Raw genomic sequence first — 14,020 nt, forward strand, 5'->3', positions numbered from 1 at the left:
TCGACCACTCCCCCACCAGATAGCCATATGGCTGACTCCCTCATTACCTTCAAGTCTCACACAAAATTATGATACCCTGAAGACCCTTATCCTCCTGTATTTTTTGTTTTTTAACAAAAGTTTCACTGAGATAAGTTTGCCTCTTCAAAGTGTGCAATTCAGTGGGTTTTAATTACTCACTAAGGTATACCAACCATCACTACAATCAGTTTTAGAACACCAGTGTTTATCACCCCAACAAGAAACTTGATAACCATTAGCAATCATTGCCTTCTCCCTCCACCTAGCCACACTCTATATTTTTACTCATTTCCTTTTTTAAAATTATTTATCTCTGAATATTTACAGAGAGTAAGTTGAGATATTTATTTTGTTCACTGATGTAATCCCAATGCCAAGAATACTGCCCGGCACATAGTACTCCTTCAAGAAATATGAAGGAGGAGGGATGGAGGGAAAGAGAAGAAGAGAGAGGGAGGGAGGGAAAGAGAGGGAGGGAGGGAGAGAGAGGAGCAGAAAGGCAGAGAGAAGGGAGGGATTGTCAGGAAGGTTGGGTGTCTCCAGTTTGAGCAGTGATTTGCCATGTTTATGCACCCTCTAATTCAGGGCTGTGCTCTTTGAGTCTGGCCACGCAGAACAAAATAATAAAACTGTATTTACTTACGATTCCATTGATTGCCAAATTACTTGACTGTTGTGTTCCTGATGGGACCGGAGCATTGATCTCAGAAATGCTGGATTATGTCGAAGTATGAGTTGGTGTGAAGTTCTAGACAGTTCTGAACCATGAAAGATTCAGGGTCCAGAAGGCAACTTGCACCTCTTCCCAAAGGAATTCCTGTATACACAGGACAGGCACATAGCTTGCCTCTCCAGAAAGAGAAGTTGTAGCTGATTGAAGCCGTTGTGAGCCCTGTGGTCATTAGGGAGCTGATTTCCTTGCACCTGAATTTGGAAATTGTGCTTGATTCTTATCAGACCCAGAAGTCACAAGATGCCACCAGTCACAGGGTCTCCAGCTACCAGTTGGCTATTGTTCTTAAACTTCTGGGTGCCCCGGACCCTTTTGACAGTCTGGTGAAGCCTGTGGACCCTGCCTCAGAATAATATTTTTAAATGCATGAAATAAGTGGACACATTTACAAAGGAGGCTGATTATATTAAAATTCAGCTACTGAGGGGTGCCTGAGTGGCTCAGTCGGTTAAGCAGCCGACTTCAGCTCAGGTCGTGATCTCACAGCTTGTGAGTTCAAGCCCCACATCAGGCTCTGTGCTGACAGCTCAGAGCCTGGAGCCTGCTTCAGATTCTGTGTCTCCCTCTCTCTCTGCCCCTCCCCTGCTCACACCCTGTGTGTGTGTCTCTCTCTCAAAAACAAATAAACATTAAAAGAAAATTGTTAATGCTTTAAAAAGAATAGGTGGTGAATATTAACATATTGAAATACAAAGCTAACGCTATCAAGATATAACAATTGCAATTTAAACACAAAGTGTAGGGCACCTAGGTGGCTCAGTGGATTAGGCGGCCAGCTTCAGCTCAGGTCATGATCTCGTGGTTTGTGGGTTTGAGCCCCGCATCAGGCTCTGTGCTGACAGCTCGGAGCCTGGGGCCTGTTTTGGATTCTGTGTCTCCCTCTCTCTCTGCCCCTCCCCTGCTCATGCTCTGTCTCTCTTCTCAAAATAATAAACATTAAAAATGAATAAATAAAATTCAGCTCCTAAATCTTTTTAATCAAAATTGCGATGTAGTCATTCTACACTTTTATTAGCACATTATGTAACAGGATCTAGCAACAGTTTTGATGACTCCATTATTTTGAAGCAGTGATGTGTGTGAATGATATTTTGAAATCTTCAATAATTGGAAAGGTATAAGAAAGTGTCTGCATTTTAACAGCTCCCCAGGGATTTGGTTGTAGCAGGTCCAAGCAGCCCCCAGAGTGGGGTGGTGTCTGTGTGGGCATAACCTGGGAAGAGCTCCCTCACTGACTCTGCACTGGCGTCCCAGAGGTTTCTTCTGGGATACGTTAAGGATCCCTCTTGGAGTCTAGCTCCTGGGCTGGGGCCCTACCGACTTCTGGCACTCTTCTAAGAAAGGATTTGCTAAATAAATCTGTACTTCACCAAAGCAGGCAGCCTACAGGAGCGGCTGGCCGCATGAACTGTTTTTAAGGACAATTTGCTCTGTAAACTAGACGCTGTCGTTCTCGTTGAATGTTGACTTTCACATACGAATTGTTGGCGTACAAATGGGGTGCTGCTAATTACAAAGGGGTTTTGTACATTCATTAAGTCAGCCTCACAGAACGTGTGTGCAGAAACACATTGATAAGCCACCTCAGCGACTGGAGGTAATAAAATTGCCTTCTTTTCTGATCTGACTGTAATTTAGAGTGGCTTGCTCTGTGGTCTGAATCAATACAAGCCTTGCTGTCTCTGTGTACATAGAGAGCCGTTCTTCATATTCAGAGATTACTCTACCAGTGTGGATTGTAGAAACTACTGTTTTTCTGCAAGGGCGAGATGCAGTGAGTTCATTCCCAGATATCCCTGCTCTTCTGGAATCAGGCTGCCCAGGGTCAAGGGCAGAGTCCCTACCCATGGCCTTCTCAGTAGTCAGTAATAATAATAGCAGCAGCTGATGTTACTGAACCAGGGAACTATGATAAGTCCACATGAGTTATTTCCAGTGTAATGACTGTTGTCCACACTGGCAGGAATGGAGGCAAGAGGAGAATGAGCAACTTGTCTAAGATCAACCATACCCATGAGCTGGAGGGCTTGGGACTGAGCTTTTCCGCCTCGCCTCTAGACTGCCCTCCCTCTGGGAAAAGCCCATTGGATGTTTCTACATGTTACAGGTGCAGTGAGGGCTGTGTTCCAGCTCTGAGGATCTGCCATTTGCTTTGTAGGATGCATCGTGGATGCTCTCCTCTAAACATAATCGGAGGTGCAAAAAGTCACAAAGGATTCTATCCAGATGGGGACCACCCTGTGGGCTGAGACTTCTCCCTATAGCTTCAGACCCTGCCTATAGCTTCAGAGCATCACATTAAAATTCAGAACTTGGTCAATCAGGATGTCCAGAGCACTTATCTTTGTCCAGCCTATTATGGCTTGGGGCGAAAATACCTCCACTCTTTCTGGAGCACCTACCGTGTGCCAAGTGTCTGAAATAGATTAAAGGTATTCCCATTTCACAGATAAGAAACTGAGACTTGGAAGGATATGTGTCTTGCCCAAGGCCACATAGCTGGTAAGTGGCAGTGATAATTCAAACCCAGTTTTTTCTTTCTCTGCCTTGATTCACTGTGTTCCAATTCAGCTTCGCATCACGAACACCTAACACATCACTCCTAGTGTGGGAAATCGCTGTCGCGTGTCAGTGAATAACGGGATGGCACACAGCGAATGAGTCTGTGAAAAAAAGATCTGAAGAAAATGAGGGGAACTCCTGATGAAGGTCCACTCGAATATTAAATATTCTATGGAACTGGATTTTGATCTCAGAGACCTGGAACTAAACCTACGTGTGTCTAAAATATTTGAGTACAAAGCTAAATTAGGATGCTAAGAGACCCCCAAACTAACACAGGCTGGGATTTTTTTTTTTTAACCTTGAGCCCTAGAAAATGGTGATGCACTGAACATCACAGTTGACCTAGAGACTGGTGGGCAGTTCCTTCAGGCACTCCTTCCCTGAACCAGTGAGCAGATCTGAGGGAATTGGGTCCATCCGGTCTCTCCTAGTAAGGCCATGGGAAAAGCAGAAGTCCTGGATCGTCTTACTGTCGAATCCGCTTGACTCTGCATTTGGCTCCATTCAATCCCACATTTGTGTCCTCTGAGGTCTTACCTCATTTCTTCTGCCTGATGTCCCAGCCTTAGCCACAAGCTCTCAATGAAACCCCATTGGACAGTCATTAATTACAGTGTTTGCTTTCTGTGGTTTAAAGGGGAGAAAATGAGAGCCTCATTGTAAAATGCCTCTTTTTATTGTCTTTTCACACTAAACTGTGAACTTGTCGCTTCCACTCAATGAGGCAGTCAGAATGGGGCCATTAATTTACAACAGTGAGTAAAAAGAGTTTCTGGGTTATCTCTCCTCAGTATCACTAGAAAGAAAAAAAAGCTCAGTCCTTTTTGCTTGGACAAGAGGGTTTCTCTCCTTGTTTGGAATGTAGCTGGGCTCTTTTCAGAGAGTCGTGCTGCCTCTAGCCCCTGGGGTGCACCTGTGACCCTTTCAGGTAGCAAAGTGGCCAGTGGCCTCTTGGTATTTCTCAAATACTCCACTCCACCACAGGGCCTTTGCACTGCTGCCCCTTCAGCCTGTAAAGCTCTTCCCCTGATATTCACAAAGCTCCTCTGTCACTTTATTCAGGCCTCTGCTCAAATGTCACTTCCTCAGAGAGGTCCTCCTGTGACCACCCGCCTCCCCCTCCCCGACTGCTCTCTATACACTCTTCCTGCTTCAATTTTCTTCATGGCATTTATTACCACCTGACATACTGTATGTTTATTTATGTATTTTCTGTCCATGCCACTAAAACTGTAAACCCATGACAGCTGAGAGATTTTTGTTTTAATATCACTATATCCTTAGGGACTGGAACGGTGCCTGGCACACAGTAGGACTCACTAAATATTTGATGAATGAATGAGTAAATGAATGGTAAGTTTCCTGCTGAATCCAGAGTTCAGTCTTCTGTTGCATCTAATGACTTGGATTACACGTGGTCTTTTCATTCTTTCATTTTCAAGGGAAGGGGTTTGGGTGAGGCAGGTTAAACAGCAGTTTATGATGCTGGAGAATGCCTCTGTTTTCTCCTCCATGCTGTGTAACATAAGGCAAGTGACTTGGTCACTCTGATCTCTGGTTTTATCGTCTATGGAAAAAGGGTGACGATACTTTCTCTCCCAGGGTTATAGGATGTTTTGAAAACGTACTGTAGTAAGTGGCAGCTGAGTGTGGATGAGACAGAGCGGAAGGAAGAAGGTGAAGTTGCTGTCTCCATTGCTGTCTTCTGTTCAAAAGAAGCCTACCATTGGAATGTATAGCCCTTTGTCCTGGGAGATCACATCTGGCATGCAGGGGGATGGCTAGTGGGAGCTTCTCTGATAACCTGAGTCTGGCAGGTTACAGCAGCATTTCCCAAGGGTGGGACAGGAGATGATCATAGGTGATACACAAAACACTTTTTATTTTTAATCGCTATGAATTTTTCATGAGCACTAGAAAAATATTGGTTTTCCATTTATGGCACTGATATGAAGCTTCCTTTTACAATGAGTGAAAGAATGAGCTAATTTAAAGAAAAACATTAAGTAGATAAATTGTACCTGCAGCCCACAGATATGAGAGAAGTCCTGATGGTGATTCCCCCATGGCTGACATTTGAGAAACCTGGTTATAAGTGAATTCTATAAGGTTTCTGGAACCAACTGCAGCTGCCCAAACTTAGAGCAGCTAGTGACAAGTGTGTTTGTTGTTTTCAGTTCCTGAAGCTGACAGGTGAAGCAGCAGATATGTGCTCTACATACGTGTAGGGTAGTGGTTGAGATGGGGCTAGTGATTGCAGAATACTTGTACCAATTCCATCTCCCATGGCCAGACCTCCTCAGAGATGACCTTAGGGCTTCCAGTCAGGAACTAGGCTGATGATGTCGATAGTGATGATAATGATGACAATAATGATGGAAGTGATGGTGGTGGTGATGATGGCAATGATGGTAATAGTGACGATGGTGATGGTAATGGTGATGATGGTGGTTGTGATTATGGTGGTGATGGTGGCGATGATGATGGTGGTGGTGATGGTGGTGGTGATGATGGTGATGGTAATGGTGATGATGGTGGTGGTGATGGTGGTGGTGATGATGGTGATGGTAATGGTGATGATGGTGGTGGTGATGATGGTGGTGATGATGGCGATGATGATGGTGGTGATGATGGTGGTGATGATGGCGATGATGATGGTGGTGGTGATGATGGTGGTGATGATGGCAATGATGATGGTAATGGTGATGATGGTGGTGGTGATGATGGTGGTTGTGATTATGGTGGTGATGGTGACGATGATGATGGTAATGGTGATGATGGTGGTGGTGATGGTGGTGATGGTGGTGATGGCAATGATGGTAATGGTGACGATGGTGATGGTAATGGTGATGATGGTGGTGGTGATGATGGTGGTTGTGATTATGGTGGTGATGGTGACGATGATGATGGTGGTTGTGATTATGGTGGTGATGGTGACGATGATGATGGTAATGGTGATGATGGTGGTGGTGATGATGGTGGTGATGGTGACGATGATGATGGTAATGGTGATGGTGGTGGTGATGATGGTGGTGGTGGTGATGATGGTGGTGGTGGTGATGATGGTGGTGGTAGTGGTGATGATGGTGGTGATGGTGGCGATGATGATGGTAATGGTGGTGTTATGGTGTGGTGATGGTGATGATGATGATGATGACATTAATGATGGAAGTGATGGTGGTGATGAAGATGATGGTAGTAAGGGTGATGGTAATGGTGGCGATGATGGTGGTGATGGTGATATGATGATGATGGCGATGGTGATGGTGATAAGAAAAAAGAAATAGTGCTGAATATTTATTAAGCACTTAGGATATGCTAGACTTCAAGTGTTTTAAGTGATTTATATGCATTACTTCATTTAATATTATAAGGTAGGTACTATTTTTATCCACCCAATAAATCCATTAGTTTATAAAAATCCCCATTTACAGAGAGGTTAAATAACTCACCCAAAGTCATGCAACTAGTTAGTGGCACATTGGAGGCTCAGACTCAGGCAGTCTGAGTCCAGACAGCATGTTTTTAGCCACCACACATCCTGCCCCTCCAGGAACAGGACAATGAATGAAGCACAGTCTCTGCTCTTGAGGCTCAGTAGGGAAAGCATACCGTGCGAACAATTAAGCATGAAACATGACAGAAACAAGTAACATGTCAGACTTTATTAGCAGGTATTGTGGGTACACAGGGGGGATTCTGACTGGGTGCATCCTGGAGAGCTGCATGGAAGAAGTAATACTTGGTCACAGCTTAAAGGTCTTCAGTAGTTGAGAGAATGAGGGAAAGGGCACTCCAAGGTGAGAAAAGAGGAGCAAAAGCAAGGAACCTGGAAGTGCAGGGCTAGCTAAATGATGCTCAGAGGAGATGGTTAGCCCAACCAAGGTCAGAGGTGCCCCAGCATCTTGGGGAACTAGAAGGGTGGTACAGGGGTCCAAATCATGGACCTTCTCTTCTTCATTCCCTTGTGAGTTTTCTTGTTCTGAACTTTTTCATGAGAGCTTTTGAGAAAGATGTATGGAAAGATGATACTCCAGCCTGACGTAGATGGAAGGTATATGAAAGAAAACATATCACCTTGGTAAGCTTATTATCCTGATAATGCCAAGTCATGCACGCCGTAACTCAAAATTCAGAAACTATAGACAAGTTGGAAGGGAATGCCACCCACAATCCCACTAGACAGAGAAATCTTTGGTCAATATTTTGGAGGTTGTTTGGAGTGTTGGGTTTTTTTTTTTTTTTTTTGATGTTTACTCAGTGCAGAGTTTTTAAATAACATAATCCATGGGGGAATGGAAGGGGAAAAAATAGTTTCAACCAGAGAGGGAGGCAAACCATAAGAGACTTGTGAATGCGGAGAACAAACTGAGGGTTGATGGAGGGCGGGGAAAATGGGTGATGGGCATTCAGGAGGGCACTTGTTGGGATGAACACTGGGTGTTGTATGTCAGCGATCACGGGAATCTACCCCCAAAATCAAGAGCACACTGTATATACACTGTATATTAGCTAACTTGACAATAAATTTAAAAAATAATAATAATAATGATAAATAAAATATAAATAAATAACATAATCCTGATCTCACAGTATGTGATTGTGAATTTCATTTGTTTTTCAACCTTACTTAACAGGAGTATTTTTTTGTGTGTTATTTCAGTTCTGTGTAAACATTTTTAATGACTGCATCCATTTATTATTTCATCACATGGATGTACCAGAGCTTATTTAACCATGCTGCTATTTTTAAACATACATTTCTTTGTCAAATTTTGGATCCCATAAAGAAGGTTGGGTGAAAATCCTTGTGCATAAAGATTTGCTACATTTTGGGTTCTAACACTGGGAAGGATTCCCAGAAATGGAATTACTCAATCAGGGCATGGAGCATTCATTAACCGGATTGCCTCGGTATGGACTTGGAGCTGACCACAGCTGCATTGGGCCATCTCTGGAAGAAGAGTAGGATGTAGGGTGAGGGCACAGGCATTAGAGTCAGATAGACCCAGATTGGAATCTTGTCTCTGCCTCAGTTTCCTTATGTGTAAAATAAGATTTCTCAACCTTGGCATTATTGACATTTGGAGCTAAGTTCTTTGTTGTGGGGACTGTCCTGTCCATTGTAGGATGTTTAGCAGCATCCCTGATCTCTATCCATAGGATACCAAGTATCAGGCCCTTGGGTATGGCAACCAAAAATGTCTCCAAACTTTGACAAGTGTCCTCTGGGAGGCAAAATCCCCCCAGCTACAGATTAGTGCTGTAAAACTGGCCTAACATAACGCATGCTTTGCAGAGCACATGAAGATTAGAAACAGTGCCTGTGAGGTGCTTACTCACTGTCCCTGGCCCAATGTAGGTGCTCAGTGAATGGCACCTGTTAACTACTGTTCGTAACAATAGTGACAGTGACATTTCCCACGCTGGATGCTACAGAGATGACACCCAGGAGGACACCCAGGATCAGCTTGGAGGCCACACCCAACTCTCAGAGTCTCTGGGTCTTTGGTTCTTTGGCCAAGCACCCAGCAGTTTACTGTTCTCCTTCCAGAGGTTACCATGCATCCTACGATTTAGAAACAGAAATGCTCCTCAGATTTTCCTAATGGGGGCCTTTCTCCCTTCATTTCTTCCCTCCTACTCCCCCCCTGTTGTTTGCAGCTCAGCTTTCCTCCTGAAGGACTGTGAGTGATGTGCTGAGTCAGTTATTGGGGAGTGAGGGGGGCCCTCGGACCCTGCCTCTTAAGTGCAAACTCACTGGAAATCCAGCATCTCTGAAAAGTTCACCCAATAGGTTTTTGTGGGTTTTTTTTAACTTTTTATTTAAATTTTAGTTAGTTAACATACAGTGCAATATCGGTTTCAGGAGTAGAATTCAGTGGTTCATCACTTACATACAACACCCAGTGCTCCTCACAACAAGTGCCCTTCTTAATACCCATCACTCATCTAGCCCATATCCCACCCACCTCCCTCCATCAACCCTCAGTTTGTTCTGTATCATTAAGAGTCTCTTGTGGTTTGTTTCCTTCTCTCTTTTTTACCCCTTTCCATATGTTCATCTGTTTTGTTTCTTAAATTCCACATATGAGGGAAATCATATGGTATTTGTCTTTCTCTAACAGACATATTTTGCTTAGACTCTAGCTCCATCCATGTTGTTACAAATGGCAGGATTTCATTCTTTTTGATGGCTGGGTTATACTCCAGTGTATATACATACTACAGTCTTCTTTATCCATTCATCAGTCTATGGACATTTGGGCTCTCTCCATAGTTTGGCTATTGTTGATAGTGCTTCTATAAGCATTGGGGTGCATGTGCCCCTTCGAATCTGTATTTTTGCATCCTTTGGGTAAATACTTAATAGTGCAATTGCTGTGTCATAAGATAGTTCTATTTTTAGCTTTTTGAGGAACCTCCATACTGTTTTCCAGAGTGGCTGCACCAGTTTGCATTCCCATCAACAGTGCAAGAGGGTTCCCCTTTCTCCACATCCTCACCAACACTCGTTGTTTCTTGTGTTGTTAATTTTAGCCATTCTGACTGGTGTGAGGTGGTATCTCTTCATGGTTTTTATTTGTATTTCCCTGATGTTGAGTGATACTTAGCATCTTTTCATGTGTCTGTTAGCCATCTGGATGACTTCTTTGGAAACGTGTCTATTCATGTCTTTTCCCCATTTCTTCACTGGATTCTTTGTTTTTTGGGGTGTTGAGTTTGATAAGTTCTTTATAGATTTTGGATCCTAACCCCTTACCAGATATGTCATTTGCAAATATCTTCTCCCGTTCTGTAAGCTGCCCTTCAGTTTTGTTGTTCCCTTGACTATGCAGAAGACTTTTATCTTGATGAGGTCCCAATAGTTCATTTTTGCCTTTGTTTCCCTTTCCTCTGCCTAAATGTGAGACAGGAAGCTATCAAAGTCCTAGAGGAGAATACAGGCAGCAGCCTCTTTGACCTTGGCCATAACAACTTCTTACTAGACACCTCACCAGAGGCAACAGAATCACCCAGCAGTTTTTGAGAGTCCCCAGGTAGCATCTCACATATAGCCATCCCTTCCTCCGGCCTTGCTGTGGCTCACTCTGAAATCTTGACCTCCCATGAATCTGTGTGAAACCTCACCCTTTGCCCCTGCCCACAGCTAAGGCCACCTTTAAGGACCCTGACATCACAGCCAAGGGCAGAACTGGGAAGTCTGCAATACTTTCCAAAGCTGCTGGCCATTGACCCTGTCTGCCATGGCCTCTGTGCTTGTCCCCACTCTGTGCCCACCAAGGATGTGGTTACTGACAGATGCCAGTTAAACATGGGCTAAGCTTTTCTGCCAAAATTCTGGGTGTATCCAAGTCAGCCATGATCTCTGGAGCTCCTGATGAGCTACCAGTGAATGAAGACCCCTTCTCTCCTACCATCATGGAGGCAGTGTGATATAGTGGCTAAGAGGCCCAAATCACAGTGGTTTGAAGCTCAGTTCTTGCACTCAGTAGCAGTGTGACTTAGCCAAATGATTTCCCTGGACTCAGCTTCCTCAATTGTAAAACAGATATGCTATCAGGACCTACCTCATTGGGTTGTGTGGCACCTAAAGGGTATCTATCATGTGTATAAAGCTCTCAGAAGTGTCGTGCCTACAGGAGCACCAAATGTCTGTCTGCTGTTGCCCATCAGAGCCTCATCCTCTGGCCCCAGAGCCCAGCTGCTTGGCTTCTACCCACTTTCACAGCTTTCCAAGAAAAGCTCTTTCAGCTCTGCCATCGCCTGGGCTGGAGTTCTGATCTGAGAGACCAGGCTTCTGTTGGTTCCATAACCAGCTTCCTGCCTATTCGTTGCTGGTTACTTAGTGCCCCTCCAGGCTCTCTTCCCTTAGGGCAATTTATCTTCCAAGAGGCTGCGGGGTCATTTATGCGGATTGACCCATCAGCCCCCACACCCCCCTGCAGACCAGTCGGACTCTGAGACCCCTCAGCTGGAAGCTCTACTCTGTCAGCAGAGGCTGACCAATCTCCTGAGCCCCGGCCCATGGACTCCGCAATGGCATATGTTTTGGGAGACTTGGGATTTAGCCCTCAAACACTTCACCAGAGTTTTTCAAAGGCCACGCCCTGCGGTAGATTCTAGATAAGTGCCTTTATGGAGGGACTGTGGTGTAGTGACAAAGAACATGAGCCCTGGAGGCCTAGTTGGAGTCACAGCCTGCTACTTCCTGAGTGACACCTGGGCCAATTGCCCCTTGCCTTGATTTTCCCATCTCTGAAGTGGGTGTGTGTCCCATATGGTTCTTATATAATTAAACTGGAAAGTGTATAAGTGGCCTGGTAGCAGGTTCTCAGTGTATCGTGGTTCCCACTTCTGCTGCCACCTCCATCTACCTCATATCATCCTCCTCATCAGAAAAGTCAACACATTGTCATTGTGCCCAATCCCACCCTGGACCTGCCATCCTGTTGTTTTCTTCCAGACTCCTGCTCAGCATTGGCCGACTGGACTCTTACATTACCAGTGCTTAGAGCTGCCCCTTACGAGACAGACTGACGTGACCAGCCTAGAAGCAGGCTCCTGGCTTCCTTTTTCCCTCCCTCCCGAGGAGCATGTTTCTAAAAGATGAAAGGGGGGGGCGCCTGGGTGGCTCAGTCGCTTGGGTGTCCGACTTCAGCTCAGGTCACGATCTCGCGGTCCGTGAGTTCGGGCCCCGCGTCGGGCTCTGGGCTGATGGCTCGGAGCCTGGAGCCTGCTTCCGATTCTGTGTCTCCCTCTCTCTCTGCCCCTCCCCCGTTCATGCTCTGTCTCTCTCTGTACCCCCCCCCCCAAAAAAAAAGAAAAGAAAAAGATGAAAGGGTAGAGAGAAGAGGGAAGAAGAAGCAGTTAAGGACCTAACTGCACCCCAAACACATGCCTGGGGTGAGCAGCTTTGTAGCATTGATTCCTAATGATGTCAACCCCAGCATGAAGCTGCAAGTCAGGCACTGGGTCAGGGCATGGGCTGGACTGTCCCTGCATGTCCCAGGCACCCACCTTCCCGGTCTCGCCATCCAGAGAGAAGGAAGAGCAGTGAGCCTAAGAGAGCTGCTTATTTGGTGCCAACAGTGTGCCAGGCATTTCCTCATTCTGCGTGTGACCCTCACAACCACCTGATGGGGGCGTATCACTTCCCACCAGAGAGGTTAAGCAACTTGCTGGGCTGTACACAGAGTGGCAGAGCTGGGATTTGAATCCCTTCCCCTGCCTCCTACCTAACTTTGAGCACTGGTTCTCCATATTTTCCACCTGCACCTTGGGGTCTTCCCTGTCCACCTACTTCTAAAAGAGAATTTCCTTCTCTGACTCTTTTTTTTTTTTTTTTTTTTTCAGTTTCTTGGGCATATTTTCCTGCCGTGGGGAATGGATGGAGACAGGAGGGTCAGGCTCTGAGCTAGGCATGATAAGATGCAGGGGGGAGTAGGGAAGCGACCCCCCACTACTCTCTGTTCAACCCCTGCATCTGCTTGCTGTCCAGATATTAAGCGTAGTGGGTTGCACTCTGGTTAGGTTGACCTGCTAAGGCCCCAGGACTCTGACAACATGGAAGTTTCTTTTCCTCTGAAAACCCCTATAAGAAATAGTGGCCACTTGGAATCTTGTCTCAAGAAGGATTTAGAGGCTACATCTACACTTAGTGCATGAGAGCTCTGCAATTGATTAACCATGTCTGCCATGGACATGGAATGGAAAGGGGAATATTTGCCATTTCTACCCTTAGCTGAGACCTCATCTCCATAGTTGACTCCCCTAAGGGGGATGAATGGCCCTCTTGTCAATCTTTTGAGGAAGTGGCCTCACTTTCTTGGCTTTGGACTTTAGGTCGAAGTGTCATGTTAAAAGGTACAGCTGGATGACAAAGAAGTGATAGACTCTGCAGGCCTGGTTTCAACTGGGCAGTGAAGGATTGGGGATGGGGAAGACAGTCTCCTTCCCTCACTAGGGGCTGCCTGGACAGAGTAGAGGGACAGTAAATTCCAGCAGGAGTTGATGTTTCAGTCTTGAGTGTGAAAGCAGAATTCCTTCTTCAACGTCTTTTCTCGTAAGGCCTTCAACTGATTAGATGAGGCTCGCCATCCACATTTTGGAAGGTAGTCTGCTTTTCTCAGAACTTACTGATTTAAATGTTAATGGTTAATGTGAAAAATACCTTCACTGCAACCTACAGATTACTGTTTAATCCAACAACTGGGTACCATAGGCTCACCCAGTTGACACATAAAATTAATCATCACAAATATATCAGTTGAGTGTTTCCCAAAGTGTGCAACACATGCTACTGGATGAGTGGAACAGAGAAGTACATTCAATAACATGGGTCATGGAGTGATCCTTTTAAATTCTATTTTATTCAGTCATATGTGGAATTTAAGAAACAAAACAGATGAACATATGGGCAGGAAAAAAAAAGGAGAGAGAGAGAAGCAAACCCTAAGAGATTTTTTCTTCCCATGAGAGACTCTTAAGGATAGAGAACAAACTAAGGGTTGATGGAGGGAGGTGGGTGGGGGATGGGCTAGATGGGGGATGGGTATTAAGGAGGGCACTTGTGAGGAGCACCAGGTGTTGTATGTAATTGATGAATCACTGAATTCTACTCCTGAAACCAATATTACACTATATGTTAACTAACTAGAATTTAAATAAAAATTTGGAGGAAAAAATGAAAAATTCTAT

The 14,020-nt window shown here is 45.0% G+C and overlaps 1 protein-coding gene across 2 annotated transcripts in view; it reads left to right on the forward strand.

The window, feature by feature from the left end:
• The window catches only part of BTBD11 (BTB domain containing 11), a 317,388-nt gene that overhangs the window by 183,334 nt on the left and 120,034 nt on the right, over positions 1-14,020 (forward strand). The window lies entirely within an intron of this gene.

The sequence above is a fragment of the Leopardus geoffroyi genome, chromosome B4 (assembly GCF_018350155.1).
Source record: "Leopardus geoffroyi isolate Oge1 chromosome B4, O.geoffroyi_Oge1_pat1.0, whole genome shotgun sequence".
NCBI lineage: Eukaryota > Metazoa > Chordata > Mammalia > Carnivora > Felidae > Leopardus > Leopardus geoffroyi.